The sequence below is a fragment of the Spinacia oleracea genome, chromosome 6 (genome assembly GCF_020520425.1).
Source record: "Spinacia oleracea cultivar Varoflay chromosome 6, BTI_SOV_V1, whole genome shotgun sequence".
Taxonomy (NCBI): domain Eukaryota; kingdom Viridiplantae; phylum Streptophyta; class Magnoliopsida; order Caryophyllales; family Amaranthaceae; genus Spinacia; species Spinacia oleracea.
Window position 1 is genome coordinate 12,576,907 of NC_079492.1, and position 13,508 is coordinate 12,590,414.

The 13,508-nt window shown below is 41.8% G+C and overlaps 1 long non-coding RNA gene across 12 annotated transcripts; it reads left to right on the plus strand.

The window, feature by feature from the left end:
* Nucleotides 1-8,414: 8,414 nt before the first annotated feature.
* On the plus strand, nucleotides 8,415-12,969 carry LOC110792150 (uncharacterized). 12 transcript variants are annotated; one of them, XR_008922643.1, is made up of 6 exons: nucleotides 8,428-8,887; nucleotides 10,482-10,550; nucleotides 11,222-11,406; nucleotides 11,654-11,740; nucleotides 12,050-12,388; nucleotides 12,487-12,969. It is a non-coding gene; the product is annotated as an uncharacterized lncRNA (long non-coding RNA). The 12 variants fall into 12 exon arrangements; XR_008922642.1 differs by lacking the exon at nucleotides 8,428-8,887 and adding an exon at nucleotides 8,908-9,600; XR_008922641.1 differs by having other exon boundaries at nucleotides 8,415-8,887; nucleotides 10,482-11,406.
* The last annotated feature ends 539 nt before the right edge of the window (nucleotides 12,970-13,508 follow it).

The window sequence follows — 13,508 nt, forward strand, 5'->3', positions numbered from 1 at the left end:
CTGTTAAGAGACTTTTTAACTTTTGCGAGTTCTTCAAATCCGTAGATCTGCTAAGAGGCTCTTTGACTTTGCGAGTTCTTCAAATCCGTAGATCTGCTAAGAGACTCTTTAGTTTTGCGAGTTCTTCAAATCCGTAGATCTGCTAAGAGACTCTTTAGTTTTGCGAGTTCTTCAAATCCGAAGATCTGCTAAGAGACTCTTTAGTTTTGCGAGTTCTTCAAATCCGTAGATCTGCTAAGAGACTCTTTAGTTTCCAGACTCTTCAAATCCGTCGATCTGCTCAGAGGTTTGGATTGTTCTTCCGATCTCTTGTGGTTCGGAAACCTGGGCAAGAGATCGCTAGTCTGCCTCTTTAGTTATGCCTTCGGCGATCCGTGGATCTGAGCCGGAGTTTTATAACTTGATTCGAGCGACTGTTTGTTGCGAACAAATTTTATTAGGGTACCGCGAATCCGAGGATTCTGGACGGTTCCCTGAAGTGTATGATTTGGTCATTTCTTGCATTTTATCAAGGAATGGGCAAAGTCAACCTGTTTTTAGTCTCGGATTGATCAGATCCGAGGCTGCAGATATATATAAAGGGACAATAAATGTAGAGATAAGTTCAATGAAACACATGGTGCCAAATGGCTTTCCTCTTCTCATTAAACAACTTACTTGGTTTACAGACAGAGATCATACAAAATATTTCTTGAGAACATCGGTATTCCAATGGTTCTTCAGAATTGTTCCATCTAACTGTTTCAGCATATACGTGCCTGGCCTTTTTTCGGAATGGATGATGTATGGTCCTTCCCAAGTGGCTGAGAGTTTGCCATGGATCCGTCCTTTCTGAACCGAGGCGGCGTTTCTGAGTACTAGATCACCGACTTTTAGGGGTCTGGCGTTGACTCTTCGGTTGTAATGCTTGTTGACCCTCTGCAAATAGGCTGCGTTGAGTGTCCTTGCATCGTTCCGAGCTTCGTCCAGTAGATCTAGAGCTTCGGATAGAAGTTGATTGTTGCTTTCTCCTTGGAGCCCATCATACCTGTTGTATGCCTGGATCCTCAGGCTTTCTGTTCCGATTTCCACAGGAATTACAGCTTCGGATCCGTATACAAGGTGGAACGGTGTTTGTCCGGTAGCTTCTTTTTCAGTGGTCCGAAGGGACCATAGCGTTCCGGGTAGCTCTTCTAACCATTTGTTTTTGTCATCCTCGACTCTTTTCTTGAGTGCGTTGAGGATGAGTTTGTTAGCAGCTTCGGCTTGCCCGTTGCTTTGTGGGTGACAGACTGCCGAGTATGCTAGGTGTATGCCGAACTGTTTGCACCACTTTTGCAACGGGGTGTTGTCGAACTGTTTCCCGTGGTCGAAGACCATCAGTGTTGGTATGCCGAACCTTGTGATGATGTTCTGCCATATGAACTTGCGGACCTGAGGTTCGGTGATGGAGGAGACAGCTTCGGCTTCGATCCATTTGCTAAAATAGTCGACTCCTACAATCAACCACTTCTTCTGGTTCGTCGCTGAGGGGAAGGGACCAATGATGTCTAACCCCCACTGTGCGAATGGTAAGGGATACAGTGTTGATTGTAGGGTTTGAGCTGGTTGATGGATGGCTGGTGCGAACTTTTGGCATTTCTCGCATTTCCTTGCCATCTGCTTTGCCTCGGAAACCATAGTGGGCCACCAGTACCCAGCCCGAAGGGCTTTATGTGCTAATGTCCTACCTCCAATGTGGTTTCCGCATATCCCGAGGTGGATTTCCCTTAGGATGTAGTCAGCGTCTGTTGGACCCACACATTTTAGCAGCGGAGCAGAGAATGATTTCCTCATGAGCTCTCCTTCGGCGCTGATGATGAACCATCTGTTGAATCTTTTCAGTTTTCTCGCTTGCAGCTTATCTTCGGGGAGTTCTCCCCTTTCTTTGTATGCAACTACTGCGTCCATCCAGCTAGGTTCGGTACGTAAGCTGCATACTGTGGTGGGTAGCAAGTCGATGCTTCTCTCTTGGTGAACTTCCACGTGGACCGACCTGTTTAGGTCGATGAGTGTTGAGCTTGCGAGTTTTGACAGTGCGTCTGCTTGCGTGTTCTGTCCTCGGGGAATGAGGATGACTTCAAAGGATCTTAACTTTGACGTTAAGGATTTAATTTTTGCTAAATAGGCTGTCATGCTGGGCCATTTGGCCTCATACTCCCCTCGGATCTGGTTGGCTACAAGCTGGGAATCAGTTTTGAGGCGAATATGTTCGGCCTCCAGGGATAAACAAAGCTCTATCCCTGCGATTGCGGCCTCGTATTCGGCCTCGTTGTTGGTTGCTTTGAAGCCGAACTTCAATGCATACTCTATGCTTTTCCCCGTCGGGGGGATCAGTACAACTCCTGCCCCTGAGCCGTTTATTGTGGAAGATCCGTCAGTGAAGACCTCCCAAGTGCTTTTCGTATCATCCAACATTTCCTGGTATGAGCACTCGGCCAAGAAGTCTGCCAATGCTTGTGCTTTGATTGCTGTCCTCGGCTGATATTTGATGCCGAACTCTGATAGTTCGAAGGCCCAGGCAGCCAATCTTCCTGACCTCTCTATTTTGTCGAGTACTTTTTCGAGCGGTTGGTCAGTTAGCACTGTGATCTGGTGGGAGTCGAAGTATGGCCTCAGTTTTCGGGCAGCTACCACTACTGCATATGCGACTTTCTCGATGAGTGGGTACCGGGTTTCGGCCCCTGTGAGTGTTCGGCTGGTGAAGTAGATTGGCTGTTGCTTCTTTTCTTCTTCCCGAAGAAGCACTGCGCTGACGGTTCCAGGGCTAACTGCGACATATAGGTACAGGGTTTCCCCCTCCTTTGGTCTGGCCAGTGTCGGCAGTTGAGCTAGGTGGGCTCTGAGTTGCTGGAAAGCTTCTTTTTGCTCCTGTTCCCATATCAGTTCGGGATCCACTTTCCTCGGGACCCCCTTTTTCTTGACTGGTTCTGCTTCTCCTCCGGGGAGGTTCTTTGGTTTCAGTGCCTTGAAGAAGGGGGCTCCCTTGTCCGAGGCTTTTGATATGAACCTTGTTAGTGCGGCTAACCTGCCGGTTAGCCTCTGCACATCTCTCTTGGTCTTCGGCTCGGGTAAATCCAATGCCGCTTGGACTTTGTCTGGGTTCGCATCAATTCCTCTTTCGCTCACCATGAATCCGAGGAACTTCCCTGACTTCACCCCGAAGACGCATTTTTTTGGGTTCAGCTTCATGCTGTATTTCCTCAGATTTCCGAAGGTCTCTGCCAAGTCTTTGACATGGTCTTCCTCCTTGATGCTTTTTACGATGGAGTCATCCACGTAGACCTCCACATTCCTCCCTTTCTGGTCGGCGAAGACGTGGTCAACTAACCTCTGGTAGGTGGCTCCGGCATTTTTCAAGCCGAAAGGCATCATTTTGTAGTTGAACACTCCTGCGCTTGTGATGAACGCTGTCTTTGCCCTGTCATCGGGGTGCATGAATACTTGGTGGTAGCCTGAAAAGGCATCCATGAAGCTGAGCAGTGCATGGCCGCTGGTGGAGTCAACCAGTTGATCTATCCTTGGCAGGGGATAGCAGTCTTTGGGGCAGGCTCGGTTCAGATCTGTGAAATCTACGCACATTCGCCATGAGCCGTTCGCTTTCTTGACCATCACCACGTTGGCCAGCCACTTCGGATACATGCATGGTTCGATGAATCCGGCCTCTTGCAACTTTTTAACCTCCTCGGCGATGGCTTTGTTTTTCTCCGAGGAGTAATTTCTCTTTTTTTGCTTGATTGGCCGAGCTTCAGCGTTGACATCCAGCTTGTGACAAATCAGCTTCGGATTTATCCCTGGCATATCTGCTGCTGACCATGCAAAGATGTCTTTATGATCCCTGAGTAATCGGATCAAATCGATTCGGAGCCCCGAGCTTAGGCCCTTGCCTATTCGGACGCTCCTGTCTGAATCATCTTCGAGGAAGATATCCTCCATTTCTTGATCTGGTTCGGGGGATAGGGTTTCGGGGCGAGCATCAACTTCCGCGGGAGACAAGCTGCTCGTGCTTGCTCTTCTCCTTTTTGCCTCGCTTTCCTCTCCCGTAGCTCCTTTTTCCTCCTCGGGGCCGTCCCCTAGTTTGGGCTTTCGGACAGCAGTGTGGCAGGTTCTTCTCGCCACTTCTTGATCACCTCTGATTCGTTCGGCGAATCCTGCATCCGAGACGTATATCATCAGCTGGTGGTATGTGGAGGGGACTGCTTGCATCTTGTGAATCATGGTTCTCCCCATGATTACGTTGTATACGGAGTCGCAGTCCATCACCAAGAATTCGTCCCGAAGGGTTTTTGCTGCCTGGCCTTCGCCCACTGTGACTGGCAGGGTGATCTTTCCTCGAGGGATAGCTGCGGATCCGTTGAATCCGATCAGAGGATAACTGACTTTCGTCAGTGCTTCCTCTGGTTCTTCGAGGATCAGCTGCTCGAAGCAGTTTCTGAAGATGATGTTGACGGCACTTCCTCCGTCGACTAACACTCGATGTACGTTGTGGTTGTTGAGGTCCATGGAAATGACCAGAGGATCGTCATGTTTGTACTGGACTCCGAAGCAATCATCAGCAGTGAAGGTCATGTTCGGGGGGTGTGGTTGGTTGTCTCCAACCGCGCTGAAGTTGACCCGATGGGAGAGGGCTCTTAGGTGTTTTTTGCTGGCCTGGCCAGACTTCTGTCCCCCGAACACCACTAGGATGTCATTTTTCTTGTGCCCTGTTGCTTCGTAGACCCTTTTCTGGGGTTGCTCGTGTTGTTTGCCGCTTGCGGCCTTTTCTTTTTCCTCCCTTCGGTCTAACAAGTACTGTTTCAGGTAGCCTCGGCGAACGAGGTCCTCAATGTTGTCTTTCAGCGAGTTGCACTCTTCGGTATGGTGACCAAAGTCATCATGGAACTCGCACCACTTGTTCTTGTTTCTCCGAGCTGGGTTGGACTTGAGCTTCCCCGGTAGTTTCCACTTTTCATCATTTCTGTTGAGGCTAAATATCTCTTTTCGGGGCAGAGCTAGTGGAGTGTAGTTGGTGTATTTGGGTTGAAGTTCACCCCTTCTCCCGTCTTTCTTCGGGCTCATCTCTCTAGCTCCTACTTTCTCTTTCCCTTTCCTTGAGCCGCCCTCGGGCCTGCTTTGGTTATTCTTTGTGTCTCTCGGATCTGACGATCCCTTCAATTTTGCAGCGGCCTTGTTGAACTCTTCGGTTCTGATGAACGCATCGGCCATTTGGAGCACGTCAGCTATTTTGGAGGGGTTCTTCATTGAGAGTTCGTCACGGAACTTCCCTTCCTGGAGCGCGTGCTTCAGGGCGAAGATGGCCACGTCTGGCTGCAAGTTTGGTATGTTTGTTGATTCCTTCATGAATCTGGCCATGAATTCTCTCAGACTTTCGTCTCTTTCTTGTTGGATTGAGGTCAGTTCTGCTGTGGTTCGCTCGGGGCGATTGTTGCTCACGAACTGTGTGCAGAATCTCTTTTTCAGCTTTTTCCAGCTCTTGATCGATCCCTTCGGCAGCGATCTAAACCACTCTCCCGCCACTCCGGTTAGCGTGGTTGGGAAGTATTTACACCAACATGCTTCGGAGTAGGGACTCAAGAACATTTGCTGTTCGTATGAGATGACATGATCCCTCGGATCTGTGATTCCGCTGTAGGTTAGGTGCGCTGGCAGTCTTACTTTCGGTATTTCTTCCATGATCAGCTCGTCCGAGAAAGGGGATGACGTAGGAGTCATGATTCTTTTCCCGAGTCTAGCCCTGATGCCTTCGTTTGCCGAGGTTCTGTGACTAGAACGCTCGGGCGTACGATGGGGGCTAGGGGTTCGATCATGCCTCCTGTCTCTTCTTCTTTCTCGGCTACTGACCTCGGGTCGTTCGCCAGACCTGCTCGACTCACCTATCCCGAGTCTCGTATGGATCGAAGGTCTTAACCTTGAATGGACCGAGGGTCTCAACCTGCTGAGCACCGAGCTTCGGATCCGAGTGTTACGAGTAGTTGATTCGCTTTGGAGAGCTGTTGGAGTAGGCGATGGTCTCGCAAATCAATCTGGTTGCTGTTGTGCCCTTTTTTGGGTGTCCCACGTGCTTTCCATCCACCTCGACGTCAAGTGTGTACCTGTCAAGGGAAGGAGTTCTCGTTCGGGTCTGGACACTTCCACACTGGGTGGCTCGTTCAGCCTTCGCCTGGTCCTCCTCTCTTCTCTGCGGTCATTTGCCAGCCCTTGCTGCTTCTCATTGAAGAGGAAGTTTTGCATGATGGTCATGGCCGCAGTGAGCTCTTCCCTAGTTGGAATCGGAGGTCCTGCATTTGTGGCGGTCGTAGCTCTGCTTGGCTGTGACCTCGCCATCGATTGAGGGTGCCCCTCTTGGTCAGATTCTGAATCTGACCGCACCATCATATCGTCGTCATTGTTGTTAACAACATCGTTCACCATTTTCGCGGAAAGAGGTGATTGATGTCTTTCAAAGGCTTTGAAGTGTTCGTCCCCACAGACGGCGCCAAATTGTTCCGGTGTTGTAAAGATGGAAACAATGGGCTTCGAATGAAGGCCCTTTTGTATGTGTTGAAGATCTTGCTTGTTTGAATGAGTGGAGTCCGAATTCACCTGCACAATAGCAAAGTTACTAGCCTCGGGGGTGTTTCCGAGGAAAGCCCCTCCGATGCCTAAGTAAGAATGATGCTCGGATTCTAGAGAGAAGTTCTCTAGAAGAGTAGTCTTAAGGCGGTAAATTCGACGTACCTTGAGGTGTGAGCCTTGGCGGCCTATTTATAGTGTTTGCATAATAAATGCCCATAGGTCATTTATTGCTATTGGGCCTTGGGCCTTGATGGATGGCTGACTAGCCATTGGTGGGTTTGATGCTGTTTGTTTAGAGCCATTGGGCTTTGGACTTAGTGGCCCAATTGAGAATCAATTGGGAGCCCAAACAACTCCTAAACTAATACGGAGTACCAATTTGGGAAATATATTTAATGCTCATATACCAAAATTCAATCAGCTATAATTCCCCTATTTCCCAAATTCAGGAACCCAGGTACTCCAGAAGCGCAAATCTAATTTAAACCGCATAAATGAATACACTAATTCTTATTTACAAAGGTTGTAGAATAAATATTGTACACCGGAGTAAAATTTAACTCAAAATGCTTAAAAGTTAAGCTTATATAGGTAAGAGTTATCTACTTTTTAGTGATAAATTTTTTCATTTTAGTAAAACGTATTTATTCCAAATCACTAATGTATAACATTAATCATTTAACCCTTTAATATGTTTATCTATCAACTATTTTTACTAATATAAAAGTTAATCAAAACTAGGTTAAAGTTACCCAAAAAAATGGATAAAAGTTATCTTGATGTACAATAAACCTTGTACGCGCAAGACCTTTGAAATAAATAAAGACAGAAGAAATTAGTTTAAATACCTAATTCAAACTTCTCTCTACCATGCAATCCAGCAGCAACGCTAGGGAGCCCAATCCCACTTGCCAATGTTAGATATTAGTCTTCAAGTTGTATGAGTAGGAGTATTCTCCCACATGGAAGAGAAATGATGTTTTGGTTGTCTTTTAAATGTACCCATGTGCCTCATATATTGAATATGAGATGACTTGGGTTGTTGGGCCTAGTGGAGCATTGGGCTTGGTTTGCTAGTATTGGGTTAGTTATATTACTCCCTCACGGCTATTATTATCCTAAGGACAGAGATTAACTCGTCCTAATCTAGTTTTCTGTATTTACGTTTTTCATCATTGAAAGTATAGTATTAACAGCCAATAAGGAGGGGTCATCGGAATTCGGCAGCGATTGATAGATCTAAAACCTAAGTTTAAAAACTCCAAACAACCCCTTTTTCCGGATATATGAAAGAGGCCTTCTCAATAACATGACTGCTGTACCCAAATCAGAGTCAATCTTGAGAAGAACATCAATTTGATTGACCATCACCATGTCAAACCGATTTTGGTGAGGAGGAAAATTTACTTGCTGGAGTAAGCCGCAAATTGTTAGGTACACTCGAGAGTATTGGGAGGAAGGTACTATCGCGCGTTAAAATGACGTAATATTTGCTTTTTATGAAAAAATAACATTAGCATATATATATAGGGTAAGGTTCCGGTGAGAACTGTTTTATCGTGAGAACCTCCCTCACGGTGAGGACCTTTAATCCTTTATGTATATTTTTTGAACTAAATATGCATATGTTTTGAACTAAATGTGCATAATATTTCAACTATATGTACACCTTTTTATGTGCATAATATTCCAAGATGAATATACCTTTTTATTTTCTGAAAACGAAAAAATATGTATATTTAGTAAAGAATATATGCACACTTAATTTAAAAAATATGCATATTTAATTTAAAAAAAAGTGTACACAAAAATCTTTTTTACTTATGTTCACAAAGTAACCTCGTTCAATCATTTTCTTATTACGTTCTTATCATTGTTTCCGGCTGCGATTAAATTCCATAATCCGAATGTTTACGGGTCAGCTTCACAATTTTTGCTCTCTGCCTTCCAAAAATTAAATTTTCTCTCTCTTCTTTCCAGAAAAATTGGCGACTCAATTAACAAAAATTTCAAGCTCTTTCGTCTCAGTCTTTAGATGATTTTGCGATTTTTCTGAATTTGTTATCAATCCCCAAGCTTCTTGTATAATTTGGTCAATTTACTTCAATCAAAACTTTCTCAAATACACAGATAAGCTTTGCGAATCTAGTCCAGTTTTATTTCTAGGTTTTTTTTTAGTTTATTCGATTTAGATTGCAGATTAAGTTTGAGCTTCAAGGTCAAATATTTCCTTGAATTTTGTAATTTAATCTTATGGGATGCTGGAATTAAGTATTCTAGTGTGATTATGAAGACTTCTTCAGCAATCGAAAAGGTAACTTCAAAATGATAGGTTTATTAATCTATTTTTGTGTATATTAATTTGTCCTAATTTAGTACGAAATTGGTTGCTTACAAATTGTTTGAATTATGATATTTATGGCTAACTCACATTTTTAGCTTGATTTTAAGTGGTTGCATAGTTTTTGATAGTCTGGTAAGTTAACTGGATCAGAACATAAATCGGTGGTCGTTGATTTTTTTTCGTGGTGTTTATTTGACTCATAATAATCTCATCCGTTAATTTCGTGTGATCAAACGGTTATGAAGGTGGTTCTCACGTTAAGATAGGTTCTCACCTTAAGGTGGTTCTCATAGGAACCTAAATCTATATATATATATATACACACTCAAATGAGAAGGAAGCTTAAAATTAGAAGAATGAGAAGCAATCTCGTGTGTTCGCTGAGATTCGATCTAACCGCTCCAATGACGTTTTAGTAATGGCGTTATTGTAAATATTACAAACAAAAATCGACATCATCATCAAACAAAAGAACAATGGTTTTCTCTCTCCTGACTTCTCGTGCTTCATTTTCTCTCTCCTCACGAGTTCCCTCTCAGGAGCTCCTTCGTGATTTTCTCTCCTTTCCTCACCTGCTGTAACCACCGCGCCGGCACCATCTCCACGCTACCGTCATCCACCGCGCCGTCACCATCTCCACCCTTCCATCTCCGACCGCCACCATATCTACGTCTTCTCCTATCGTGAGTTATTTTTAGGGTTTTATTAAATTTAAGGGTTCTAGTTCCTGTTGGAATTTTCTGCAATTGAGTAGGTTGTTGATTGTTCTTTCCTGTGATTTTGTGTTGGTTAGTTAAAATTGATTAATTTGAAGCTCCTCAAATGATTGAATGATTGAAATGTGTGATGTTGAATTCTGTCTGGTTCTGTTTCTTTGCGCAATTGTTTTCGGATTGTTGACACAGATGAGCAAATACTTTTAGAATCTACTCTGAAGCTGGTTGTAGTGAAAAATTTGCTCATTTATTCCAAATGAGAAATATTATAATTATTCATTTGTTCAAATGAGCAAATTTAATTGTTCATTATTTTGATTCAATTTTGCTCATTTCTTAATAAACTACTATGATTGGTTGATTATCAGGTTAAAAGCATTTTGTGTCTAGCTAATTGCCATTGATTGTGGAAGTTTACAAAGTTATAGTGGGCTTTTTTTCTTTTATTGAAACCTTATGACAATGTAGTTATTACCATGACACCTTTTGCAACAGCTCATGCTTCTACTGATGTGGTAGACAAGAGCTTACCAATTTCATGCTTCGATTTCCAGAATCCTGTTGGAGATGAGCCTTAAGCACTGCAACCGTTCTCCCGTCTGTATGATTTCCTTTTAGTTGGATTTTAACTGTTTGATAGTGACTAGTGTAATCCCCGTCTACTATCTTTAGGTAGCCGTTAAGACATAGAGAATTTCCCATTACTTTAGAATTAGTAGAAAAGGCTGTTAAATGATCTGATGGATTTAATGAGTGTATTTCTGAAGTTGCTAGTTCTTTGAGCTTTGTTACAGATTTTTTTATGCTATGTGTTTGCTTGACAAGGGAATATCAAGTTTGTTTTGCAGACTTGCAGAGTTGCAGATGCCTTTTTAGAATTATGTAGGAGGACTTGGGACTTGGGAGGAAGAAAGAAGGTGAAATGCCTCGTATAGTTGTAGTACTGCATTTTTGCAGTTATATAATGAAGCATAGTATTGGTGTAGTGTGAAAATCTTACGGCATCAAGCACTTCCAATAAGTTAAAGGGAATATCCTAATTTTTTGTTCTATGTAGCAAACAATATCTTCTTTACATCTCCATTTCTGTGTCTTAACTTAACTAAATACCTTCTTTCAGTTGCTCTATTTCAACCGCCATTTTTTTGGGTTATCCTGCTCTCTACCAACTGAACATTTACTCTCGCCTTCTAACCTCATAGCCCTTTGGTTTCAGTTCTTGTTTCACTTGATACAGTCAAGTTAAGGTTATTTATCTAGGTAAGATAATTCAAACTTGTCATGCAATTTGTGATGTTAACAGCCATCTGGGATGATTGCACCTTGCACCCATCTTCTTTTAGTTTCTTGTGATCTATCAAGTTTTTCAACACACTCTTCAAACAGATATTTGGTATTCTTGCAAAGAAGGCATCAGTAAGTATTGGGTAGAGTTCTTAGTTAGTTGACTTGGTTAAATACCAAACTAATGTTACAGATGACAATTCATTAAATTCTTGGTAGATAATGGAGTGGAATTGTTACAGGATGTATTAGTTCAATATTGCTTCCCAACTGAAAAATTGAGCCGAAGTCTATTTTGCTCTAGGTAATTTATCTTGCAAAAGGAAGGACATTCAAACACATAGCAAAAAGATCTGATGTTCAGCGCAACCGGCTCGGAGACCACCCCCAGCCTGGCCCGGACGAGCAATAGCAGAGCCTGATCGCAAGGTTTGGGATGGTCCGAAGCCTATATCTATTGTTGGATCTACTGGTTCTATTGGTACTCAGGTAAACATAATAAACATAATACTGTAAATGAACTTGGTTGTAACATTTTGATATCTAAAACTTGATTTCCGTGCCAACTTTCTGATAAAATGCAGTTTATCTGCATAATGCTGACCATAAGCTGTACTTTATTTGTCTTAGGAAATATGTTGTATCGTCTTTGTTCAGGAGAAATAGATATGTTTATATATTGTTTAAAGTTTTGATGGATCTTATAAAGTTTAATTAGAGACTCGAATCTTTGCAGACATTAGATATAGTTGCTGAAAATCCAGAAAAGTTTCGAGTTGTTGCACTCGCTGCTGGTTTAAATGTGACTCTTCTTGCCGACCAGGTGATCAGTCTATCAACCTGCTGCCATTTTTACTTGATTTTCGTATTTATTTTCCTTGAATGAGGGTTCTGTATTAGATATCCTAGAATTGGATAAATTCAAGAATCGATTTGAGTTGATTTCATTGAATCTGTGATTTGTTTTTTTTTTCCTTTCATGAATGTCCAAGTAGTTTATAAGTGTTGAGTTTGGTTATATTTGCGATTCTCTTGCTTCTGGTTCATTATTCTCCTGGTTTTGGCTGATGTAGTTTGTATTTTGAGTATTAACAATATCTGTGATTCTCACAGGTTGTTGTAACTCTCACAGGTTGATGTTGTAACTCTCACAGGTTGATGTTGTAACTCTCACAGGTTGATGTTGTAACTCTCACAGGTTGATGTTGTGATTCTTAGTGATGAAGAAGACAATATTGGTATTCCTGATCCTTTCAAAGCGTCATCTCTAGCTACACTCAATGCTAGGTTTAGTAGGCTCAGTTTAGTAGGCTTAGTGATAAGACCTTCGTTGAAGATTTAGAGAAGCAAGCCCCACAAGAGAAAGCTAAGAAGCAAGGCGGTTTGCAGGGACAGGTGAAATAATATGTGAAGACCAAGCATCCCCAACTACACTATGAATCAAAATTATACATGCTGCTTCAAGGAGGAAGTAAGTATTACAGCACCAAAGTTGGAAAAACTGTGATTTGACCAGCTTTGTGTTCTGTTTTGTGAAGTTCTGAAAAAAAAATCTGATTGCATTTACAGGTTGATAATTCTCGTACCTAATTGGATTCCAGATTTGGCTGGTCTATTGAAGCAGCAACAAGGGCATGGCAGATTGCATTCGCATCCATGATCTGGATAGAAAGAGGAGAAATCTAGGTCAATTAATTAATTATTTGGCAAGAGTTGACCTACATTGACTTCGTGAAATCTGTTGATGTTGGTCTGTTATTGCCATTAGCTCAAGTTTTCGAATTGTTTTGATTTACATTTTTTTTGGTTTTTGCTTTACTTTTGTTGATTCTATTTAAAAATACTAGCCTACTAGCTCAATAGGTAGGCATTGTGCAAATGCACAAGATGTGGGTTCGAATCCCAGGTAGGTTAATCTTTACTTTTTGTATTGTTTTATTTACTTTTGAGTTTTGGGTTAATATTATTAAGTTCTTATCAGTTCATGTTTTTTTTTTGAGGTATTATGTTTCAAGAAATAAGAATAACTAACTATTCTTATTTTTCTTTTAAGGATCAAGGATCGGTTTAATTAGTGCATATAAAAATTTAAACCTTTGTAGTGACAAACAAATGAGCAAAATTTAAAGTTCGAATTTGTTAATATTCAAAACTTTTACTCATTGTGTCTAAATGAACAAATATTTTAAAATCTCAGATAACTTAACATTCAAAAACTTTGCTCATTTTTTTTTAGTTTACACAAATGAGCAAATATTTTTGCTCATTTATAAAATTTTAAAGTTCGGGTTTGTTAATATTCAAAACTTTTGCTCATCGTGTCTAAATGAGCAAATATTTTAAAATCTTAGATTACTTAACAATCAAAAAATTTGCTCATTTTTTATCGTTTACACAAATGAGCAAATATTTTTGCTCATTTCTTATAGTTTACACAAATGAGCAAATATTTTTGCTCATTTCTTATAGTTTACACAAATGAGCAAATATTTTTGCTCATTTCATATACATCATACAAATGAGCAAATATGTTTGCTCATTTCTTATACTTTACTCAAATGAGCAAATAGTTTTGCTCATTTCTTATAGTT